The sequence below is a fragment of the Ambystoma mexicanum genome, chromosome 10, assembly GCF_040938575.1.
Source record: "Ambystoma mexicanum isolate Mex_15411 chromosome 10, UKY_AmexF1_1, whole genome shotgun sequence".
Lineage (NCBI taxonomy): Eukaryota > Metazoa > Chordata > Amphibia > Caudata > Ambystomatidae > Ambystoma > Ambystoma mexicanum.
The window spans coordinates 334,857,370-334,882,313 of NC_090932.1; the positions used below are offsets into that span (position 1 = coordinate 334,857,370).

Sequence of the window (24,944 nt, forward strand, 5' to 3'; positions counted from 1 at the left end):
AATCATGCTCAAGGATCAATCGTTTTCAAACAAATGTTACTACATTTTTCCGAACATTCTGACCACCAATTTGATTTGCGTACAAAAAATGAACGCAACTAATAAAAATCAATAGTAAGGATTTGGCCTTAAAAAGAATAAACTGCTGTAAAATCACAGTAATATTTACTCTTTATTCAAATTCTAATTTTAGTACTCACTATTGTTTTTAAATCAATCAAAAATAATCTCATATGAACAATACACTTCTGTAATGCATTTGCACGGCATTCGGCAGGTTATCATTGAAGATTAGGTACAATTGGCACAGATTTATGTATGCTGAAAGTCAGAGCAAGCGTTCCACCTGTGTTGTATATTGCTTTGGCGCTGCAGCACATGCACATTAAATGTATGCCAATTTCACCCTCTAATAATATCATAGGAAATATAGTATAGTTTCAATTCAGTGGGAAGTGCTGTAAAACTTCATCATTTATCTTTATATAATTATCTTAAAAATGTGTAAAATCGTGTAGGCACTACAGAAGAACAAATTATTTAAATTACTTACCTGTGGTAATGTTTTTTCTGATGCATTGTCCTCCCACAAACTTGTCTCAGATATAATCGTCAGCATTTGCCAAATCATAGAAATGTTCCTCCAACAGGGAGCATAATAAGACTCCAACCTCTAAGTCCCTCAACATAATTGTTTCTCATGCCTGGAAAGGACATCCTCTAGCCCGTATATACATTGCAACACATCCAGTGATCTTACATTTGTCACCCGCCCCCATTCTCCCATGCTCAGCTGCTTGAGGGGAATGGAACTATCAAGATCTCGAATTGTGTGGCAGGATGGTAGGATGATGAGAGATCTGTGGGAGGTGAAGCCATCGGACAAATTACCAGAGGTAGGTAATATATTTTCCCAATGGATTGCATCATCCGACAGATTCCTCATCTTAGATAAACTCCCATAGCAGTATTTATTTGAATGTAGGCGGGAGTATATGAGAAAAGAAAATCAACTCAACATACCAAACAAATGTGAAGGACCTCACTGCCAAAACGGGCATCCGGACCGCAGGAAGAATCCAAGCAGTAGTGCAGTAGTGCTTGGCAAAGCTACGTAATGTTGCTCATGTGTCCGCCTGCTAAAATGTCCAGAGCCCGAACACCTCTCTTAAGAGCAGGAGCAGGGCTTTAAGACCTTCAAGTGGGTATTTTCCAAACAATAGTACTCTGGAATGCAGATTGCAATCCACCAAAGAGAAAGTGTTTTCTTAGACACTGCCTGCCATTGTTACTCCTGCAAAGAACACAAAAAGCTGATCATCCTGTCCAAACGTCCTAGTCTAGGCCACAAACCAGCGGAGAGCCGTTCTGTGGTCTAGTCAGTGGAATCTTTCCTCCTCTTTGAAATGGTATGGTGGAGAAGAAAACAGAAAATCTGAATTTTTGTGTAGGTGAAATGTGGATATGACATTCATTTAAAAAGGTCTCGCTCTAAGAGTCATCTTTTTTGAGAAGATGAGATAAGACTATGTTCCGACCTATAACTCTAAGCAGACACAAATGCATTGTTTCAAATGAAGCCCCCATTAGAAAGAAGTTGAGATCATAAGTGGGAACAATGAATTCTCTACACAGAAACACGTTTACCAATCTCCTCAGGAATTGCATCATCATGAGAATTACGAAATAGTATTCTTGCTCAGTCATACATTTGAACACAGAAATTAATGCTTGGTAATCCTTCACCATGGACATTTGTACACGTGCCTGGTCAAATGGAGAAAAGAAATAATGTAGTGGAACAAGAAAGAGGGTCCAACACCTTCTCGCTGCATCAGGAGTAGAACCTCCTCCAACGACAGCTGTAAACAGCCTTTGTGGCAGGTCTCTTGGCTGGAAAAAGGACCTCTAAGACATCATGATCCCAGTACCTCAGCCTTTCAGCAGCCCCACATGAAGGTACAGATGGAGGACCTGTGCCATTCCCCCTTCCAATAACTGGAAGAGAATATCCACCCTCAATGTAAGACGCCAATCAGGACAGATGGTCATATCCAGAAGGTCAGAGTACCACATCTTCTGATCCCAATCTGTGGAAATCAAGATCATTGTGAACCTGAACCTCTGCAACGTCCTGGAACTTGTGGAATGACTGGAACTTTTGTGAATGCAAATAGAAGGAGAACATTCCACTCCACCACAAATTCATCTCTCATTGCCCCTCTTGGGGGAAATTCCCTGGAGCAGAATAGGTCATACTTCCTGCTGGCATGGCACAGCTTGGGGGAGACAGAACCTGTTTTGGGAAACCTCCACTTTGTTCTCTGTCCCCACCAGATGGGCTGACAGGAGGGAAACATGTTCCTAAGCCAACCATAAAAGCTGCATCACTTTTCTGCACACGGCCAGAGAATCCACATACCTTCTCTTGTTGAGGTAATCCATGGCCAACAGAACTGTCCATCACAATCTGAACACTTTTCTCCTGGACGGAAGGAACAAATGCTATTCATCACTAGTCTGATCAACTGCAGCTCCAACACATTTCCTAACAATATGATGGAGGGCGAGAAAGCCTCAATGATGGGGCTGTCCAGGACCACTCTGATGAATTGGAGGGTTTGCAAGGGTGTAACCTGCAACTTCTTTAGGTTGAGGGAAAATCCCAGGCTGTGCAGGAGATGGCAGGTATGGCTCAGAAAGTCCAGAGCGTGTAACGGTGCACTGAAGCACCAGTTGTCAAGATAGGGAAAAACATGGACTGTTCCACATTGATATGGGGTGCAACCACTGACAACACCTTGGTGAAGACCCTACATTTGGGCAGAGTTTACACCAAAAGGGAAGACCCAAAACTGGCATTGTGCACTGCCAAACACAACCCTCAGGTAGCTTCTCTAATTTGGATGGATCAGCAAAACCAATTCTGAAACTCTAGCACCTGGAGGATCTGTGCGCTAAGGTGACCATTCCGACCTTACCTATCTTGGGGAACTTGCTCGAGAGCGTCAGACCTCAATCCTTCTCCAGCACTAGAAAATAGTGGGAATACCACCCAGTTCAGCTCTCTATATCAACACCATCTCCAATGTTACTTTCTCCAGCAGAGAACTGACTTCCTGCAAGGGATGATGGTCTGAAAGCTGAGAAGGTAGAGATGGAGGATGACTGGGCTCCCACTTTAAGGAAGCAAGAGAATAGTGCCAGGATACCCATCGACGCACTCAAGCATCCGAAGTAATGGAAAACCATACTTCACAGCAAGCTGAAAGCTTTCCTGCTACTGGCTAGTTCCACTAAAAAGGGGATGAACACAGTTATGGACTGGCCCCTAATTACAGTCTTCCAGTTTTATTGTACCATCTCTGCAACCACCGGTCTGCAGTCATCTAACCGTTGTCCTCTTTGGGAAAAAGATTTGTAGTAATGAAAACCCTCTCTGGTCGGGGAGGAGTAAGACTGGCTAGTAGATTGCTGAATTGCTAAACCTAAGAAGTTTGTAGTTGCCTTTGAAGCCTGACATTTTTCTAGGGACTCCTCTGTTTTGACCCCAAAGAGGTGGACACCATCAAAAGGCATGTCCGGCAATTTGGCATGGACATTTGGGGCAAATACGGACACGTTTAGCCCGGAGTGGCTCTTTGTGACAGAGGTAGTGCCCATGTAGAATGCCACGCAATCTGCAGCATCCAGCCCCGCTTGCAGCATCTGAGGAACCACTTCCTTCCCACCTTTAATTAGTTCATTGAAGCAGTCAGGAACATTGCACTCAGGCAAAAGTGACGCAGCCTTGGAAACCACAACCCATGTGAATACTTTGCTAGGGCACAAGAAGCACTGATTGTTTCAAATGCCAAACTAAGGCTACCTGCCCAAGGACAGAAAAACCTTGGTGTCAAGCTTTTTACCATCCCTACTAGGAGGCAATGAGAGACATGCTGAATAGTTCATCCCTGCTGATGCCTCCTGGAGCATCAAACTTTCTGGTTTAGTATGCATATAAGTAATCTAGATCTGATGGTGCCAGTCTGTATTTGCACACAAAATCTTCATCCACTGATCAGGTGGAACATAGCCCATGGCATTGTTTTCATAGCCTTTATTTAAAAGGCAAGAATGTTTCTTTGGGAGGATCTTTTTCCAATATGTTTGAAAGATCACACTGCATGACTTGTGTTACCGGGGCTCGGCATGCAGGAGGCCTCCGTTACCTTCACCATTGTCCACTGCAAAGCGGCATTTGTGTTACTATAAGGTGCAGTTTGCATAATTTCTAGATCTGGCGAGGTGTCAAGGTTGCTGGCATCTCTCTGGTCAGCAGCCAAGTCAGGAATCAGGGCACCTCCGAAGAGGAAGTCTGTTCCATAAAGTGTCCCTGTTACTCAGTGGCTCCATACCATAAGAGAGAGTGCCCCCATTCGTCATAGTAAATCGAATGTATTGATTGAAAACATTATTTTCTGGATCCCTACGAACAACTCAATGCACCTTCTGCTCCGGGACTCGCATTCAAAGTTGACACTCAACCCCAGCAATGAGTATTGGGCAGGCAGAGCCGAAGAAGAGTTCTCAACCTTAGCCCATGGCGTCTATGAGACTCTAGGAGCCACAGTTTTCAGAGCATGTCCTGATCTCTGGGGTGTACAGTTGCTGGCCTTTATTGTAACAGTGCCTGCCTTTGAGGGCCCAGTGGGGCCCAGTTTCAGCACCAGCACTGAAGCCAAGGGAGTCAGTGTCACAGCCTTAGCAAAAAGCTGGAGCCTAAAAGGTTCCCACTGTTCTGCCGAAGTGGTCTTTGTGGGAAATAGTATCTTTTCTCTCTCAGGTGAAAACTCCATCAGATGTCCCTCCTAGTGTGGCATCTCTTTTTGTGGAAAGAAGAGGATGAATGGTGAGATTTTCTCAATTGACAGTGTTTTCTATGTTGCTAAGATTGTCCTTGACCCCCTACTGTAGAAGGGGCCCTTATCCATGCTCCGTTAAGTGGTTTCAGAGCTCCTGTCCTGTAAAGACCTACCCTTAGATGGAGTAACCCCCCAGGGGACTTCGGAGATGAACGTCCTAAAGCCAATTTGACTGTCCTCTCCCTCAAAGTATTCTGGGTCACTGCTTGGTATGACCGCCAGTCCCCAACATTATGGTCAGTGCCCGTACACCATAGGCAAATGGGATGTGATGGGATGTACATATGGGCTGCACAACATAATTTCCGGAAGTGAGGAGCAGGTTACTTGCGGGATCTAGACGCTGCAAACGCACATTGTTAAGAAAGTTAGGAATAAGTATGAAAGAAAGCGTAGTGAGTGATGGGAACAATTGAGGATTTCATTATTAGTTTTGTCCAAAGTAGTATGTGAAGTAGGGGAGGGGGCAGGTTACCACATTATACAAATAAAAACAAGCATTGACAAAGCAGGTTTCTATTTCAAAGATATTGTAAAGAAAACAGCATCTATAAAATGTGCAGAATTTAGTTGAGGTTTGGGAGCAGAGTGTTTTGTCCCTGGAATGGAATTCCAGCTGCTAGTTGGTTGGAAACAAATATCTAAAGACTTGGACACAAATACAAGTGTATACTTTGGCAAAAAGGCAATGCACAGGGAGGTGGGGAGTGTATCCTTTATACTGCAGAAGCTTTATGAATTCAGAAGGGAAAGGTTCAATATTCACTCAAATGATGTTGAATCATGCTCTGTTTAAATACCATCTAAATACTTATCCCTTTTATATTGTCTTCAGTGCCTGACCAATTGCAGTTTGCACTAACAATACCTTTGCTCTATAGGCTGGCTCTTGAAGCCCTGTAATGCCCATGCGGCACTTAGCACTACAAACATGCAATTAACATAGCAAATGATGCATTGTGGTTAAAGTACAATGGTGTGACAAGACACGCAACTGAGATAACAAGCAAATGATATTGCACTCATCCTTAACAAAATGCTCACTGAAGATGAAACAACCCAGATGGAGATTTGCTACCAAAGGTAAAGGTATTGGAAACACCTACTGGTAAAATAATATACAGCATCTTGCACAACTGTGATGATGCCTGTGATGTGCTTATATTTTCCAGACAAAATAGTAAAGTTATACATCTGTGAGGGAGCAATTTTGGACAAAGAAAACGGATGTCAATGATAAATACCATACCGTAACAAGGAAGAAAAACTATCAAAATGAGTATTCTCTGAATGCTCTCTGTGTTTTTAAGCTTCCATTGATCAAAACACAGAAATAAATATGAAAAATATTGTAAAGGGTATGCAATGTATTTGGCACTCGGTTTCCCTAGATCCAAAAACAATACTTACTATATGTGACGAGGCTAGTTGCTGGCCTTGTGAAGAAGTGATGGGAAGGATTCTCAGCCGGGGGAGGGAGGCCTACCAGGGAGAAATCAAGAGCCAGTTCTACCCCTGAAGACGACAGTGCCAATGTTATCTTGTTTCTGCAAGACACAACGCACCCCAAGTGGAAACCAGCAAGAAGCACCCGAAGGAGAGAAATGATTCCATGCCGCATACCAGCCACTAGGAGACCAAACCTAACCACCAGTAATCAGCTTTCCAGGATTCTGCAATCCGCCAGCGCAACAGAGGGACTACAGAGAGAGAGGGGAGCTGCAGCGCCACCAGTACACGGAAGGTGGGGAGACCGTGCAATGCTACCGTGCAGCAGTTGTGAGCAGCTAGAGACACTGCTAACAACCTTGGACCACCAGGGACTATTAAAGGGGATTCAGCCCCCCACAATGGAACTTACCTTTGGGCTCCAAGAAAAGAGTCCAGTACATGAAATAGCATTCAGCCTTCCAGGCCACCATTGTTCTTTTCGGCAAACCCGAGCTGAAGAAGTGGGCGGGGACTAGCCCCCTATTTGTAATCTTGGCTGCATACAATCCTTCCAAGTGGTGAATTTGGGGGCAGATTAGCAAGGGATATTGAGCTAACCAGAGAGGTAAAGGGGTATATAAAGAGGCAACAGGAAGTGTGGGTTATTCAGGTGAGGTCAGAGGAAGAGAAGGTGGAAGACCAAGAGAGCATCAGGAGGGATGAAGGAGCGGCCGAGCGTGGAGAAGATTTCTGGAGAAGGTGTGGTATTGGCTAATGAGTGAAAGTGGTCCTGCAGTGCGAGTGTGCCTTTTATAGTGGCAAGTGTTATTAGAAGACTTAGTACCATACACCTGACCATCACTCCTTACACTGAGTGGAAGGAGGGTGCTTGAGTAGTTGTAACGTGGAGGCAGTGTTAGTGATTTGATGGGAGGAACGGTAGTTGAAAGTAAGAGAGGTAGTGTGGAATGAGTAGTAGTGGAGAGTAGATACTAACATCAAAGGGTGAGGGCAAGACCCAGAATGAGTGAGATGTCACAGAGACAGGAAGTGGAGGGAGGAAGGGGGAGAGGTGAGTGGAAGGAGAAGAGGAGAAGATAGGGCAAGAGAGGACAGTGAGCGCAAAAGAGGAAGACTGAATCAAACAGGTTGTCTGCAAGACACAAACTTCATATCCATTAAGACCCCTAACAACTGGTTAGAGCGGGATAGTAAGGCAATGCCTGAGGGAATTTAGAAAGATAAGGCCAAAGACCTTTAGGTCAAATCTCAATCTATCTAGCACTTAGCATACCGAGAGAGAAACACTCTCTACATACTAACCTGGTGGCTAAGGAAGGACATCTGGGCTGATGAGAAGTGCTTGTAAATGAGAAAGGGAAGGCCATGGGGCCATAAACATTTCAATAAAAGCCCTTGAGCCGCCACTGAGATTTGGAGTGATTTGTGTGACATTTATCTAAGGGTGATCTGGCTTGTCTGGAAACAAATACTTAAAAACATAATTATTACTTCCAATTCAATGGCTATAACTTGTTCAGTTGGCAGGTTAGTGAACCAGGGCTGTCCACAGGATTAGGGAGACATTCTCCCATCACTTGTTAGACTGTCTGAGAAGCCTGAGGGAAGCGAGGGTAAGGGAAGCATTCCTCCATGGTTTGTTGAGCTATCTGAGAAGCCTGAGAAAGGCCAGGGGAAGGGAGAAATCCCCCCATTACTTGTTGAATTGTCTGAGAAACATGAGAAAGGCCAGGGGAAGGGAGACATTCCCTCACCAAGAGTTAATCTACCAAAACCTGAGAAGGGTAAGAGAGGCGGCAGACATCCCCCTAACATTGTGAACTATAGATGCGAGGGGAGGGAGTCATTGCCCTGGTCAAGAAGATAAAGGAAAGCAGTATACGAAGGACTAGGGAAAGGAGGTCCTTGCCCCTGGAGACTAGCGAAGAAGAACCCATTAGTGAAGAGAACTATTGGCAATAAGGAATGCTGATGTTTCTTTGAACTGTGCTCTGAGAATTGTGTTTTCTCCTTGAAAAAACATTGCAACCTTGGGAAGAGAGGATCCCATCAGGATTTAGTCTCACTTTGGAACTGGTGGGGGGCTCACCACTTCTTTAGTTTAGTACTTAATGTAAGGGAAGGAAATAGGTTTCTGGGTACAGGACCATGGACTCTTTATTTTGGGCATCCTAACAGACTCCGTAGTAGTTTTAGTTGAGGCAGGGCAAACCCTCTTAGAAAACAGGCAACACAGGTTTTCCTTTTCCTTTTATTCACTTATATAAAAGTCCATGCCACCATCGTGTCAGATTCTTACTTCTGTACCCTTACAACAACCACCAATAGCCAAGTCTTGCCTACATATAGTATAGATCATTGGGGTCTTACTTAGACCTCAGTAGCTTACAGACACTCCTTAAATTTAATGCAAGTGTTTCAGGAAATGCCAATGGTTCTGAGTATCTTCTTTATAGGATAGAACTGAAAGCCAAATGACTGCATGAGCGCAGCTAAAGGAGATATCCTACAAACTGAAAAGGTTAGTATAAGAGCAAAAAGGAAAAAAGAGATAGGGAGTGATTGGGTGCAATCTGTGAGAAAAGAAAAGTCTCAGTAAAGTGCCATGCCAAGGACCATGAACTTCAATAGGCGGTCAGTCAAGAGAGTGGTTGACGGAATAGAATGCTGTTAACAGATAAAGTGCCAAGGCAACAATATCACTGCAATTGGATTCTATGTGGAAATTGCACAGTACCGATACCATAACCGGCTTTCTGCCTCGTGCTGGCTGAAAGACAGCTGCTCATTGGTCAGGAACTTCACAGCCTTTCCTAAAATGCAAAGTTTCACACTGACTAAATGTTCCAGTACCATGATAAAATACTGATTTGTGATGTTGGTCAAAAGCAAGGTGGATCGAGAGGTCTTAAATCCTGGTAAACCATTTCCCTTTTTAGTGATTAGGGGTCACAGCTTGATGCCAACAAAGCATTATGATTTTGGTACTGTGACTAATCCAGGAAATGTGTCCCTTCTCCCCAAGGGGCGCCACTCCATTTGGAATTAGGGATGGTGAACCTGCTATGCTCAACACCCCATAGGGGGCAGGGCACGCCAGATCCGACTGGGGGACACCCCATTAGGGGACAAGGAATCCCCAAGCAATGGTATCCCTTTAACACAGAATCCCAAGTGTTTGTTGGCTATAGCGCTTGGCTGCAGAGAGCACATCGCACCCGCTCTACGTGACCTCCACTGGCTTCCTGTCGTGCAACGGTCCACCTTCAAAGCCATGTGCATCGCCCGCCGTGTCCCGCACAAGACAGGCTCAGAATAACTACAACACAAGCCTACCCCTTGCAAATTCAAAAGAAATTTGCGATCAGCACCACACGCCTCCTTGTCATCTGTAAGGAACTCATGGTGGCAACAGTAAAGACAGACACAAGTGATCACAGTTCATGGGTGTTTATTAAACTGTATAAAGGGGTTGGAAAAACGCCTAATCTAAACCTAAATGTAAGATGGGAGCAAGCCACGTCCATCAAAAAATAATAAAGCAGTCCTAGTGGCGTCTTGTCAAATAAAATGGCCTATACTAAAAAAGAAATATTGCCAATCCTTGCAGCTAATTCCAAAAAGAGTGTGGGATAATGTTCACAAAAAAAGAAAGAAGTGTTCACCAAATGATAAATCAGGATGGTATTGCAGGGTCTCCCTTCCCCACGTTTTTAGCATGGGACAAGACAGGAACTTTGAGCACAGCACACTCGTGGGCCTCGCCAACACGAGGTAACAGTTTGTTTCCAAAATATCAAGTCCTTCTGTGGTCAAGTCTCTTTCACACAAAGTCTCTTGCCTCAGAGCACCTGGTGTGCCATAAACAACAGAAAGTTCCTTCAATAACTCTTCACAGGGCAATTACTCTTCGCCTTAGGTGCTCCCTCTGCCGGGCTCCGATCCTTTTTGCCACGCGGGCCCTCCCTCAGTTGGGTTCACAATGACCTTCTTTTCATAATATCACCATTTGCAAGATTCAAGAGTCTTAATGCCTTTTTAAACAATCATTCACTGTGGACATCCCTCAATCGGGTTCACTCTTGTCGACACAATGTTCACCAGTGTATTCCTATTTACCTTGATTCGCAGGCATCCCTCAGCCGGGTTCACGTTTGCCAAATACACAGTTTACTTTGCTTTATCAATATGCAAGATTGACTCTCCTTAGCTTTCCCCGTGGCATCACACCTTTGGGTTCACCTAGCCATTCTAACACAGTTCTGTTAACGCACTTTAATTTGCTTTCCTTCTTGTCAATGTGTCAGAGCTTTTGATTGTACAAGGGGTCTGATTCGACCCTTTTATGACCCCTCTGACTCCTCACACCAGCCTCTCCTAGGGCCTTGTGGTACTTGTAGTTTCAACAAAGGGGACCAGCCAGAGTCATCCGAATGAGCGCCCACTTGGGGCCTGACCACTCTGCAGTTGATCCTTCAGCTGACTTTCATTCAAGCTTAAACACACACAAGTTCTTTGTTCACAAGTTCATACAATGTTGCTGTATGCAACGTTGGGCTCAACACAGTCCGGTTTGCTACCAGCTCTCTCTGACTCACCGGCTGTGCTGAACCCGTTGGCTTGTCTTGCCTCTGGAGTCAAGGGCAGTACCATGGTAGCAAGTGTGCCTCCCCACCAGGGTTATCAATGTGGGTGGCTCCCGTGCACCGTTGACATCTGTTATACCGCACGCCAGCTGTAAATCCCGGTCTTATGATTCTTTTCACAGAGGCTTCGCAAGTCTGGGATGAAAAGGACAAGGGCACTTCCCTCCTTTTCATCCTCTCAGATCATGCCGCTTTTCTTTTCCATTTGAACTACTGGTCTGGAATAGCTGCTTCCTCATGTGTTTGGCCTTCGTGCTCTGCCTTTTATCCATGTGGGGAAGGGAAAGGGACGTCAGGTGTGCATCGTTTTTGTCAATTGCCTTACTCTGCCCTACCAAAAGTGTTTATGTTGGAAAAGGGGTGGGAGGGGCTAGAACTTCCGAATATACTACGGGGTAGGATGGGGAAAAGGTGTTATAGGGAAGGGGGTACCGCGTCTCACCCGTCGGTGTCCCACTTCCACTCCCCAGGACCCCCATCCAGGTGATCCTCCCGCATTGGTCCACCCCCAGGAACTGGAGCCAATAGCGATGGCCGTGTCCTGGCTACCTGGATGACAGATCCCCGGGGACTTGTCAGGGAGACACCGTCAGGTTTCGCACAGTAAGGAGATTTAATGATTGATTTGTAAAGATTGGGGATCATGGATCAGCAGCAGATTCTGATGAGTTGGATGCGTCAATGGTAGCTTGCAGGTCCTCTGCAGACAGAAGGTGGAAATACAATAGAGAGGCGGTAGTGGGAAGTGCTGGAGGGGTCTCGTTGGTGGAGTTTGGGGGGATCATCCTTTATTTTCAAAAGCTGGATGCCGAGGATCTTTTGGTTGAAGTGTACAGCATTTCTGGTCTAAGAGTTCTTGTGTAGGGGCAGAGCTTGCGTTGCAGGTTGTCAGGTTTTTGAATTTTCTGATGATCCTATACATTTCCCGTTCACTGTGATGTGCCGAATCACTGCATTTGGAGAAGTGTATTATCTTTTCTCCAAGTACTTTAGCCCTGTAAAGACATAACTGTTGATGGTAGGTGAATTTGCTAGTGTTTAGATAGTTTTTTCTCCAGATTCTCTCAATTTTTCCGATTTTTCCTTTTTAAGCGATTTAGTCAGGGGGTGAACAATTTTGCTTGTTTCTTTTTTTATTTGAGTTTTTGAAAGGTTTCTTAGGCACAATACAGCCCAGCGGAAATACACCAGTTGCGAATGTGGTGGAGTTTTACATCCAATGTGGTTATTGGTCCATCTGCAGGGACTGTAGATTTGGTTGCTTCTAGTCTTTGTAGTAAGAAGTTGATGTGTATTTCTTTCCATGGTCTGGTAATGGTTGATGGTTCTTTTCAAGGTCCTGCGAGACGTGGTGTCTCTGTGAATATTGTGAACTGGAAAGAGAAGTGATCTCCCAAGGGGAGGTGCACTGGGAGGCAGACAGTGATTATGTTCCTGTTTCACAAAATACCATTAGAGTTTGTCCAGTGTGACGAATCATGGGAATTCATCCCTTCTCACCAAGGGGGAGCCCCCCGTTTGAGGCTAGGGAGGTGAGCTCACTCCATAATACCCTCCCAAGGGGTAGAGGCAAGTAGGACCTTACCCACCTTTGGGGACAAGGCCTCCCTTTCCCTGGAGGAACTCCGTGAAGGACTTGTCAAAATAACATCCTTAAACCCTTCTGATGACAATATCTGTAAAGAGAAGGCTAATATGTGTTATTGCCCACATAAAATGGAAAACCTCCTTTTAAGCTCCCATTCCACTTGTTTCGAAGAAGAGGACATATGGAGGAGAAGAGAACACACAAGCAAAAAAGAAAAAGGTACAAAGACTTGCGCAGGGGAAGCCCCACTGCTATGTCAATCCAGAAAGAGGAGGGGCCTGAGGAAATGAAGGACGAGCCAGCGAGTTTCAAAAGAGCATAGTAGCTGATTCCACAGAGCTGCAGAAGAGAGATGGGCAGCATCCTGCAGCTGCAGTCGTGAGAGACCGAGAGGTGTGTTATTGTCAATAGCAAGGAAGCCAGACAAACTGAAGCTGGATGTGTGGCAAATCCGAGGCTGAGAAAGAAGCCGAGACTGGCGGCCTTACCAAGGGAGGTTTGTGGTGGACGAGGGGTCCTCTTAACAAGGCCAAAACCATTCCGCCACGGCAGACTCGAGACATGGTGTGCTTTGAGAAGAACAGCTCCAGGGGGCAACACGTAAAAGTCCTCAGGCCATCAGGTGCTAAACTAACAGGTATGTGAGGGCATTAAGTATGCATATTCAGTGATGTGTAAAAGGGTGCATTAGGGCACACCTGGAAGACCCTTAAACTAGCTCACTGACTGCGTTCTAAATATTGGCCAACTCCTGTGGAGTTCGATTCACAGCAAGGTATACACACGCAGCTCACCACATGGCACAAAGGTAGCTCGAGGATGCAGAAACCCACAAACTGTTTTTACCTCCAGCTCATTCATCTTTATTTTGATCCCCTCTCCTCTGGGTAGGCATCCAAGGCCTTCATGTAGGAAAAAAATCACTGGCCATGGTTCTTTTCCGCAAAAGTAAAACCACTCCCATAAGGTTTATAACCCATAAATGCCATGTTGCCCCTTCTGGACAGCACCGATCTAAGCCACAAGGTAACCCCCTAAGCCAACACGGGCACCCTCCTCACATGTCAGACAGACTGTATGGCACCGCCTGCCCTTTATACAAGTTATTGCAGACAGGTAAATGGGAGACAATTGTATTTAAGCATCCGCTTGGGGGATAGCAGAGATTAAAAAATATAAGTAAATAGTCAGGTTTGTGCAGTTTTCCCTATGTCAGTAGTAAAGCTCCTTCACTATTTAATGTCAGTGAGTTAAATAGTGCTGAATCTGTCATATTTAACCAGCTGCTCGTAACTAGTGGCTGGGAAGTGCACCCTGGGCTTTATTTAAGGTCTTTATAACATAATGAGAAGGGAAGTCTTGCTTGAATCTCTCACTCTTCTTTGCACTAGTGAGACTTCTGCCCACAGGATGCAGCATTTAGTGTTGGTGCAAAAATATAACATAGCAGCATTGTTTTAAATAGTTATCTCTACTTTTCAGGTGATGTGTTACGAGTGCCTTAGCACAAGATGACACTTGGGTGCGTTGCCGTGCACAACGTACACGTTGCTGCATAGTGCCCGCTCTCTCATACACAGGCCTCTATGAGCACTGCACGTTATTTAGGGATGTTGCCCGTATTTTTCAACAATTTTAACAGCACTTCAAAAACAAAAATGAAATCATAATTTGGCTCATAAACACTTTTGTTAATAAAGTAAGAGATTGAGCAACAGTGCATCGAGTGGCTTTTAATTTACCAGTGCAGTGGTATGCGTGAAAGCAATATTGGGAAATAACTAGATTGATTTGTTTTGACTGCTTGAAAATGCCAATGCAGATCAATAGGCAGATGATGGTGTTCGCACTAGAAACAGGCATTAAAAGCTTGCTTCTGTATTCACAGTCCTGGAGACGGAATGCTCATGGGCGTGAGGATTTGTTTGTTTATTTGGTAATGCACACCGAACCCTTAAGTAACTGGGCGCAACAGGTACAAGGATGCTTAAAGCTTAGTTACACACTGGTATAAGTACAATACATGAATCAGAAAAATAAATAATACAAACAGGTACAGTACAAATGTACAGTGGGTTATATACATAAGGCAGGTACATAGGAATAAATGGCGGGTATCCAGAGGGGATCAAATGTCATTAGAGCGTAGCCAGTTTAAAGTACTGCGCCTAAAGCTGAAGTAGGACTGGTCAGTTCTGAGGGCTAGAGGTAATGCGTTCCAAGACTGTGCAGCTTTCACCCGGAAGCTGCTTCCTCCAGCTTTTGTTAGCTTGCTTCTAGGTATTTCTGGACAGTGGGAGTTGGCTGCTAGGGAGGGGCGGGTCAAGGTTCTCCTAACCATTCTTTCTGTAAGGTATGAGGGTGCAGCATTGTCAAGACATTTGAAGGTAAGAGAGACTGTTTTGAGTAGAATTCTGTTGCTTATCTTTAGACAATGATATTCTCTTCTAGTGTTGGAGATGTGTTCGCTGTTTGGTATGTTTAGGGCAGTTCTAAGGGCATTGTTTTGTAGTGTTTGTAGTTTGTCAAGGATATATTTGTTGGCTCCTAGGTATAGGGTGTTGCAGTAATCCAATTTTGACAATATTAAGGCATTGGCGAGGGTGATGCAACTAGCTTTAGTTAGAAATGGTCTGCAGTGCTCTGATGAGCTTGCAGGTGTAAGCGGTGGAGGATGCCAAGAAGTTAACCTGTTTCCTTAGGGTTAAGGTGGAATCAAGGTAGAAGTCTAGCATTTTTACCTCTTTAACTACTTTCATCGTATTGCTGTCTATATTGAATGCGGAGTAGTTAGAGTTCAATTTTTTTAGGTTAGCATCGGATCCAAGGATCAGGATCTCTGTTTTATCGTCATTCAGGCAGAGGCCATGAGCTGCCATCCATGCCTGAGTGAGGAGATATATTTTATTTACCAAGGCCGTATCCGTTTCAAAATTGCCCGAAAGGGGTATGAGGATCTGGGTATCATCTGCATAGTTCGTGTAGGTGACACCCATTTGTCAAATAGGGACTTGGTAAATATATTATAAATAGTGGGTGAGACACATGATCCTTGTGGAACGCTGCAAGTGGTCTGGATCGGGTCTGCCGAGTCTTCTCCCCCCGGGTCTGGGGGAGAAGAATCTTATCGTTCTATTTTCTAAGAAGGACTGCACCCAGGCTACTGCATCATTCAAGAAGTGGGTGGCCGATGCTAGATGTTTGCATCAGACTGCGTGGTCCACCAAGTCGAAGGCCGCCGACAAATCAAGTAGCATGGCCGTTTTGCCTTTGCCCTTGAGCTCGCAAATTTGGGTTTTTAGGTCGATTATTTGCCGTTTCCGTGCCATTTTGTGGTCTGTATTCGGATTGGCGGGAGCCAAGTAGGTGGTTTGTTTCAAGCTAGTTCTGAATTTGCAGATACGCTACTCTGTCAATTATTTTAAGGAGACAAGGTACCGTGGTGATCGGTCGGTAATTAGTCGGGATGGATGGGTCTAGGGTCTGCTTCTTGAGCAGAGGTAGAACCCAGGACTCTTTTAGGTTGCTTGGGACGGTGTTAGGCTTGAATGAGGTATTAATTAGTTTTGAGATGAACGGTGCTAGGTCTCTGGCGGCATCTTTTATTATTTGGGCAGGGTAGTTGCCACCCTGACAGATGGCTTCAGGGATGAGATGATTTTCTCCATTTCCTGGATGTTGACTTTAGTAAATGTGAATGGTGTAGAGATGTTGGTAGCTTCAGTAGGGGTGGTGGGTTGCGTCTCAGTGGGGAGCAAGGAGGCTTTTTTATTGGCAATTTTGATTTGGAGTGCAGTTACTTTGTTGAAAAAGGCATTCTGAATGCTAGTGCACCATTGTTTGTCCTTGGGTGCATTGTCTAGCGGGGGAATGGGGGATTCCAGTTCCTGGAGGCTCACAAAGAGTTCCTTAGTGTTGGAACTAGCCTTGAATATTCTTTTATTGAAAAGGTCTTTTTTGGTACAAATTATTTCTTTTTTTGTAGTTTTTAGAGAAATGGGTTTGTTTTAGTTTGTTTTCATTCAATAGGGTGTGTCGCCATAGGGCTTGTAATTTTCTTTTTTGAAGTGGGGTGTAAACCAGCTATTAAAGTGAGTCTTCTTTTTACTTTTGCGAAGTTTAAGTGGCGCAATGGTGTCTAGGGCCTTAGTCAAAGTGTTGTTAAAAGCTTCAACAAGGAAATTGGGTCAGAGTTGCTTGGTAGGAGGTTAAGGGAGGCAAGGAGATGAGGTAGTAATTTATCTTGCGTGATGTTTTTTTTGCATCTGGTAGGAAGGGGGGGTGCCATAACTGTGACTTTAGGTGTTTGTTTGTCTATTGCTATAGAGAAATCAATCAGGTGGTGGGTCAATCCACAATTGCAGAGTTATTTTGGTGATAGAGGTATTGCAATTCAGGTCAGCTACCCAGTCAAGGGTCCTTCCTTTGACATGGGTTGGGCCAAGGATTTTTTGGATAAGTCCGTGATCTGAGAGGATGGTCTTTGCTAAAAAGCCTTCCGATTTAAACAAGGTCGGATTTAAATTTCAGGTGTGCATAGGCCCACCCCTGGTACCCAATGCCACTTAGTTTATTAAAAAAAAAGAAAAAGTGCACACTAAAATCTTTAAAACGGTGCAGCACTACACACAGATGGCGTATAATGGGTGGTATAGGGAGGAGTTGTACGAAATGTGATGTAAGCAGCACAGACACTCATGTGACGTGATGGTTTTACACTCAAGCTCAGTATTTCAGGGGACATTTTCACAGCCATGAACAGCCTTCTAATACTGTTTTGTATCCCATGAAAGAAAATTAAGTCTGAGATTGAGGAGGGAGCAGGGAAGGAGCCTCGCTCCTCCATCAGTGGAGTCAGGGGTGCAGCTGGGCTCATGAGGCTCAAGTAAGGCTTGCCTTCACGCCTAAGCTGTGCATGCGTGTAGCAGGCGGAAGGCGGCCCTGCCTGACTCTCATGGCCTCAACCTGCTGGTACTGTGTATGCCGTTGGTGGGGGCTGTGGGTGCCGCTGGCGGGGGCTGTGGAGGCCCCTGCCCGCCCAACAGCCTTCGAGCTCCCGGATATTAAAAAAAAGAAAATGGAGACATCTCATGCCTGGCCACCAGGGGGCGCACAGATGAATGACTTCTCTGTGTGAGTTCTACCCCATGGTCCCTAAAAAGTGGTTTGAGCCCCCACTATAGGTCCCCCCCGCTAAAGAAGTCGATGGAATCCATTGTGGGAAGGTGTCACGCACGAGACGAGAGAAAACACGAATGAAATCGGATGTGATTTTGCCGAGAAAACTGAATCCCTTAAGCTGAGATCCAGCTGCATGGTGGTCACTGGCCTCGCTTGTGCTCCTGCGGGTCCGGAGAAGAGTTTTGCCCTGCGAGCACGGAAGGAGGCGTTTGGTACACTAAGGAGACCACAACAACGGCTGCAGCCCCTCACCGAAGCCCGCCCCCGTGACACGGCGGGCGGAGAAGACAGGAACAGCGGGGCTGCTGCGTGGAGAACTGTGGCTTCGCTCCTGTGAATCGTGACTCCAGTGAAGAGGGGCTTGAGGCCTCGGCTTCGTGCCCCACACTAACACGGACCCCGCTCCCCCTTCTACCGATGCAGTGATCGGTGGCACCCAGAGATCTGGCACCCGTAGCAAGCAATGTCCGATGAGGCGGATTTTGGGAAAAAGGTGCCCAAAGTCTGAGGGCGCACGGCCTTCCGCCCTGCGTCGCCAAAACTGGGCGACCGTTCACTCGGATGTAACCAACTGAGGTCACGAGTTCTCCACTCGTAGAGGAGCTCCAGCCGCACAGTCTGGGTTGTGAGCCCAGAAGGTAGCTCGGAGTAACCTGGTGTTCTCGCTGCAGCGTGGCCCCACCGGCGCCGCCGCCTTTCCACGGAGTGAACACGTCACGGCGGCCTGTGTCTCGGGCCTGACCTCGCAAGGGTGCTTTTGGGGACTGGGCCCGGTGATGTACGGTAAGCAAAATATTGGTAAGCACCTGAATTGTCTTGGCCCCCTCCGCTGATTACAATAAACACCAATGTGGATGCGCCCTCCCCTGGCTCATGCGTTCAGCATACAGCCTGACAGTGGACACCTATATCCGTGCACTGGCTTTGTGCAGATGTCCCAACTAGTCTGGGCCCTGGAGCGCACTGCGAATACCTGCGCCTACCACACCAGAGGTCCCCCATTCAAGGTACCCGGCGCTTTTTTGAGGTGGTCTGGCACATCAATTGCTTTCTGGAAGGTGCACACGAACCGAGGAGGAGTTGATATATTTGTTCTTCATTGGTCCCTTAACAGCGGAGGTGCATGTGAGGGGAGGCTAAAACAATTTAATGATTGAACTTGCGTTGAGTACGGATATGATGGCGCGTCCCACGCATCTGGAATCATTCTAAAGTCATCCGCATCAAGTACCGACCCTGTGGTAAAAGTACAGTGATGCCGAAATGACCGATAAACTGCACTTAGAGAAAGATATTATCAGATATCACGCAATTGGAGACTCCCCTGCCGCGCCCACCAGCGGAGACCTCCCCCCGAGCCCAACGTCTGCCTGAACATTCTCATATAACGGTGGTCGATGTCAAATGAGGGGGTCTACAGACGAAAGTGTGATGCTTCTCCCCCTTTGTTACTTACCACTCCGTATGCTGATTGGAGCCTAGATAAGACGACCTGGCGGAGGGAGGTAGGATTTAACAGGTTCGGGTTCAGCCTACCGGATTCCAGCTCCCCTGAATTCTGTGATTCAGGCTTCCTCTAAGAGGGTCTCTTTTCTACGATGTACCTCTCTGCCGTTTGAGTAAAAACCAGCAGAGATGTCGATCACCTAAAAGAGCGGGGAGAAAACACACCGCCAATAACCAATGCTGCAAAGAAAACACAGTATGATTAGAAGCAATCAGGCAATATGGAATTAACCAGGCAATCAGATATTTCTCTAAGTACCTAGACAATGGTTGAGGTGGTGTTGGACCTTAAATGATGAACCTACAAGAGAACCCAAGACTATGAGTATGCACAAGTGATAACCACAACCTCACTCAGGTACAAAACAACAAATGGGAAGGTTAGTAAGGAAGAGTATACCCGGGCGGCACGAGGGTCGCACTAGTGACGGGTTGGTGCATACACTGGAAAGCGTCACTTCGATGCACTCGGTTAGGGTAGAGAAGGTAGGAAATTAATGAGATTGTTCCAGGAATCAGCACGTATAAGAAGGACTGATAATTTTCAGGTAATGAACAATACAGGAGAATTGGACGAGCTTTACCTTAATTGCACAAGCACAGGCCAAGTTGGCGGGGTACTCTTGTAATGTGCAGCGTGGTAATCCGTGTTGGAAAGGTCGCTCAAATTGCGTAGAGCAGCAAGAAGGAGTAATCTCACCAGAGAGGGCAAAGGCACAGTAGAAATCCAGGGACAGTCCGAGGTTGGCAGCAGGGTTCACGGATCAGGCTGGAGGAAAAAGCAAATGCAATCCAAGGACAGTACGAAGTCGGCAACAGAGTTCAAATTCAGGCTGGAGGAAAAGGCAATGACAATCCAAGTAGACAAAGGTGGGTCGAAGCGCCAGGAAGTCAAGTAATCAAGAGGAAAAGGGAATAAGCACCGGAGCGGGGTGGAACCGAAGGAAGGTAACGCCACAATTAGCAGCAACAAGCCGCTGAGTCGCTTCGGCTTTTATGGTGCAGGTTCGCGGGGCCTACTTACGTGTTCTCTGTGCACGCGACATCTCAGCTGATGCGGCGTCCTCTGCTGCATGGCCAGGCGCCATGGCAACCGATACCGAAGCCACAACAAAGTTCTGGAACGCGCTTGTCCCCGTATATAGCCACCAGAAATGCGAGGCACTGCAGGACTGGGCCGATATGTAACAGCATCCACCCCCAAAGACACCGGCCACCCCCTGGCAGAATGGAATTCCCTCAAAACCTTAGGACAATGTAAATTAGCAAGAGGCTCCTAAGTACGGTCCTCAGGACCAAAACCGTTCCAATTGACCAGATAAAGGATAGTACCTCTGGATACCCTGTAATCCAGGATGCGAGATACCTCATATTCCTCTTCGCCGTCTACCACAACAGGGGATGGACGCGCCGGGAGCCTAGTGGAAGGAACAAAAGGCTTAATGAGGGAAACGTGAAAGACCGGATGTATATGCCAGGATCTGGGCAACGACAACCGGAGTGCAGCAGGATTGATGATCTTGTTAATGGAAAAAGGACCCACGAAGCGAGGCAACAACAAGCGTTTACCGGCAATCTGTAAATTACGGGAAGACAACCACACCTTCATGCCGATCTGATAGGCAGGTGCCGGCAAACGATGTGCATCAGCTGCCTTTTTTGCACGGTCTTGGGCCCTAAGGAGATGACATCGTACATCTTTGTGCACTTGATCCAGATTGCGGACGCAGTCACGTGCAGCCGGATTGGAATCTGGCAATGATGGATCAAGTGGTAATGTTCTGGGATGACATCCATAGAGGGCAAAGAAAGGAGAAACTCCAGTAGTGGTGTGCCTAGAATTATTGTACGCAAATTCGGCTTGTGGCAACGCCGTAAACCAGGTTTGTTGAAACTGGAGACAGAGAAAGCATAAGTACTGTTCAATAGTAGCATTAACCCTTTCAGTTTGCCCATCTGTTTGCGAATGATAAGATGAAGACCATCATCGATGCCAAGGGAAGCCGTAAGAGCTTTCCAGAAGCGTGAAGTAAACTGCATTCCCCTGTCGGAGACAATGACAGACGGTAACCCAAAATAGCGAAACACATTAGACATGAAAAACCTGGCCAGTTCGGGTGCTGAAGGCAACCCGGAGCAAGGTACGAACATAGCATACTTTGTAAAGTAGTCCACTACTACCCAAATTGTGTTGTGTCCTTGTATTTTGGGTAATTCGACTATGAAATCCATCGACACCATCTGCCAGGGTTTATATGGAACCAGTAAGGGATGTAATAAACCTACAGGTTTGGTTCTGGAAGTTTTGCATTGAGTACATATGGCACACGTTGTTATGTAGTCATGTACATCGCGTGCCATGGACGACCACCAAGACCAACGTCGTAATGCTTCCAACATTTTCTGGTTACCTGGATGCGCAGCAACAGGTGAATCATGAGACCACTGAAGGGCTAAAGTGCAAGCTTGACAAGGTGGAATGTAAACACGTCCCTGAATGAATGGTAAACCTTGTACCAGATCCAAGTTCAGTTTTGCGATCTCATTTGGATGAGTAGAGGCCCAATCCGTAATAACATATCGCAAGGAGGGTTGAACAGAACAGCCACATATGAATCTGTTTGGTAGAAGTAGCTTATGTTCCGCCTGTATGAGCCAGTCACCCGCACAAGAGCGAGAGAGAGAGTCAGCTGATACCTGAGCCTTGGCAGGACGATAGGTAATAACAAATTGGTATTGTGAGAAAAACAAATGCCAACGTGCCTGCCTGGCAGTGAGACATTTCATGGATTTGAAGGCCAACAAATTCCTATGATCTGAATGCACGGTTACAGGGTGTCGAGCACCAAGAAGATGGTGCCTCCATTCCAAGAAGGCATCCCTGGTGGCCAGAAGTTCATGTTCTGTGATTGAGTAGTTTCTCTCATATGGTGTCAACTTGCGAGAGAAGTAGGCGATGGGATGTACGTCACCCGAAAGAGAGCACTGTTGTGATAAAACAGCACCAACTGCATAACCAGAGGCATCCGCTTCTACAAACAACGGGAGATTCGGGTCTGGGTGCATAAGAACAGGAGCAGTAGTGAAAGCAGATATCAATTGGTCAAATGCCTTCTGTGCCTCTGGTGACCATACATATGAGACTTTGGCACTAGTCAGGGAGGTCAGGGGAGCTGACAGATCAGAAAAGCCATTCACAAAACACCTATAGAAATTAGCAAAACCAAGGAAGACTGTAGGGCCTTATCTGATTTAGGTATAGGCCAGTCTAGGATAGCCTTCACTTTGGATTGACTCATCCGAACCCCATGGTTCGTTAAATTGTACCCCAAGAACTCTACTTCGGAGGCATGAAAGATATACTTTTCTGCTTTTACAAACAATTTATGGTCTCGCAGGCGTTGAAGCACAGTTTTGACATGTTGGACATGTTGGACATGTTCGGTGAGATTCTGTGAGTAAATCAGAATGTCGTCTAAATATACCACGACGTATTGATCCAAAACATCGTGGAAAATGTAATTCATGAAGGCCTGAAAAGTGGCCTGGGCATTGCAAAGCCCGAAGGTCATCACCAAGTATTCTTATAGACCATAACGTGTTTTAAATGCGGTCTTTCATTCGTCCCCTTCTCTCATGCGTACCAAGTTGTACACTCCTCTAAGGTCAAGTTTCGTAAAGACCTGCGCTGAACCCAACTGATCGAGGAGAACAGAGATCAACAGAAGGGGATATTGGTTCTTTATTGTTACCGCGTTCAAGGCGCGGTAATCAATACAAGGACGCAGGTCTCCTTTTTTCGGAACAAAGAAGAGAGGAGAAGTGACTGGAGATTTTGAAGGTCGTATAAAGCCCATAGCAAGTGCTTTATCTATGTACTCCTTGAGTACGGCATCTTCTTTGAGAGTGAGGGAGTACACTCTCCCAGCTGGTATCCTTCCCCCTGGTACAAGATCTATTGGACAGTCATAGACCCGATGTGGGGGTAGTGTTTCTGCCATTCCTTTGTCGAATACATCCATGTATTCTGCATACTGAGATGGGACCGCGGGTGTGGAAAATTTAGCGATCGCCCCAATATGCATGGAAGGAGAGGCTAGTGCTCTAGCCGGACCGTCTTGGGTTATCCCGAGCAATGAAGTGCATTGGATATTACAAATGGTTGACGGGAATTGGATCTGGTTCGTTGACCAGTCAATGGCAGGGTTGTGAAATTGCAACCACGGAATACCAAGAATGAGTTTATAAGCTGGAGCCTTGATAATGTCAAAGGAGATTTCTTCTGTATGTCCATCCTCAGTACTCATAATTAAAGGAATCGTCTGATGGGTGACCTGGCCAGAAGCAAGAATAGACCAGTCTACGACATCGACAGTTTCAGGGTGTTTTTTTGCAGAGTAAGGGTATTCCTGACTCAGAGACATAACCTTGATCAATATAATTGCCTGTTGCACCGGAATCTATGATCGCTGTAGCTTTTAATGACAATCACTGGGTCAAGGAAAAATCAACAGGGAGACAAAAAAGCTGAACAGGATCCTGCAAAGGTGAGTCCAGAGTAAAACATCCCGATGTAGGGACTCCATCTACTGTCGGGATTTGGCGTTTCCCGCCTTGCGTTTGAGTTTTCGAGGGCACTCGGGTAACAAATGATCTGAGGCTCTGCAGTACATACACAAGTTGCGTAACCTGCAATATTCCCGTTGAGCAGGCGTCAGTGGACCCCTAACCGCGCCTATCCGCATGGGTTCAGGGGCAGGTAGGTTTGTGGACGTGACTTCAGCTGCTGCCGGGGCGAACACAGTTGTTCTTTTTTCCCCCGCGTCTTTCGGCCTTACGGGCATCAATTTGGAGGACTAAATCAAGTAATTCTCCAAATGCAGTGCGAACGACTGGAACAGTGGACAAAATGTCCTTCAGTTCGTCAGAGAGACCTTGATAGAAGAGTGATGATTTCTTCTCTTCAGGCCAGTCGGTTTCGGAAGCCAACTAATTAAAGCAGGCTAAATAAACCAGTAGGGTGTTATTCCCCAGTCAGTGTTTCAGTAACTCCAGGTCGGTGGCTTGAGTGGTGTATCTCGTATCAAATACTTTACTCATCATGGTAAGAAGGGCATCACAATTATAGAGCACATGACTGCTAGATTCCAACAATGGATTTGCCCATGCGGCTGCAGTACCACCTAGGAGTGATAACACAAACGCGGCCTTAGTGGTGGAAGAGGGAAAAGAGGCCGGACGACAGAGGAACTGCAGTTTGCATTGATTGACGAAAGTTCTGTATTGCTTGGGATCACCCAGAAAATGTTCTGGGGGGCCCAGAGAAAACTGAGTGGTAAGCATTACCGGAGCTGGTTCCTGACTGGGAGCTGGAAACCCTGACCCTGAAGCTGCAGTGCCACTGGGTTGTGGGGCTGGAGTAGTCACCAAAGACTGAATAGCGTTCACCCATTGACACAATGCATCCTGTGTGTTGGTCAAACCAGTACGTAGATCCGTGACCATTTGCACTATCTGATTCAAGGCATCGGTTGTCTCTGTAGACATTATGTAGGCTGCTAATTCTGTTACTTACCGCTCCGTATGCTGATTGGAGCCAAGGTAAGACGACCTCGCGGAGGGAGGTAGGATTTAACAGGTTCGGGTTCAGCCTACAGGATTCCAGTT

At 46.1% G+C, this 24,944-nt stretch overlaps 1 protein-coding gene across 3 annotated transcripts in view; it reads right to left on the bottom strand.

Annotated features, from left to right (window-relative positions):
- DDHD2 (DDHD domain containing 2) overlaps positions 1 to 24,944 on the bottom strand; it is a 2,155,663-nt gene that overhangs the window by 229,295 nt on the left and 1,901,424 nt on the right. The window lies entirely within an intron of this gene.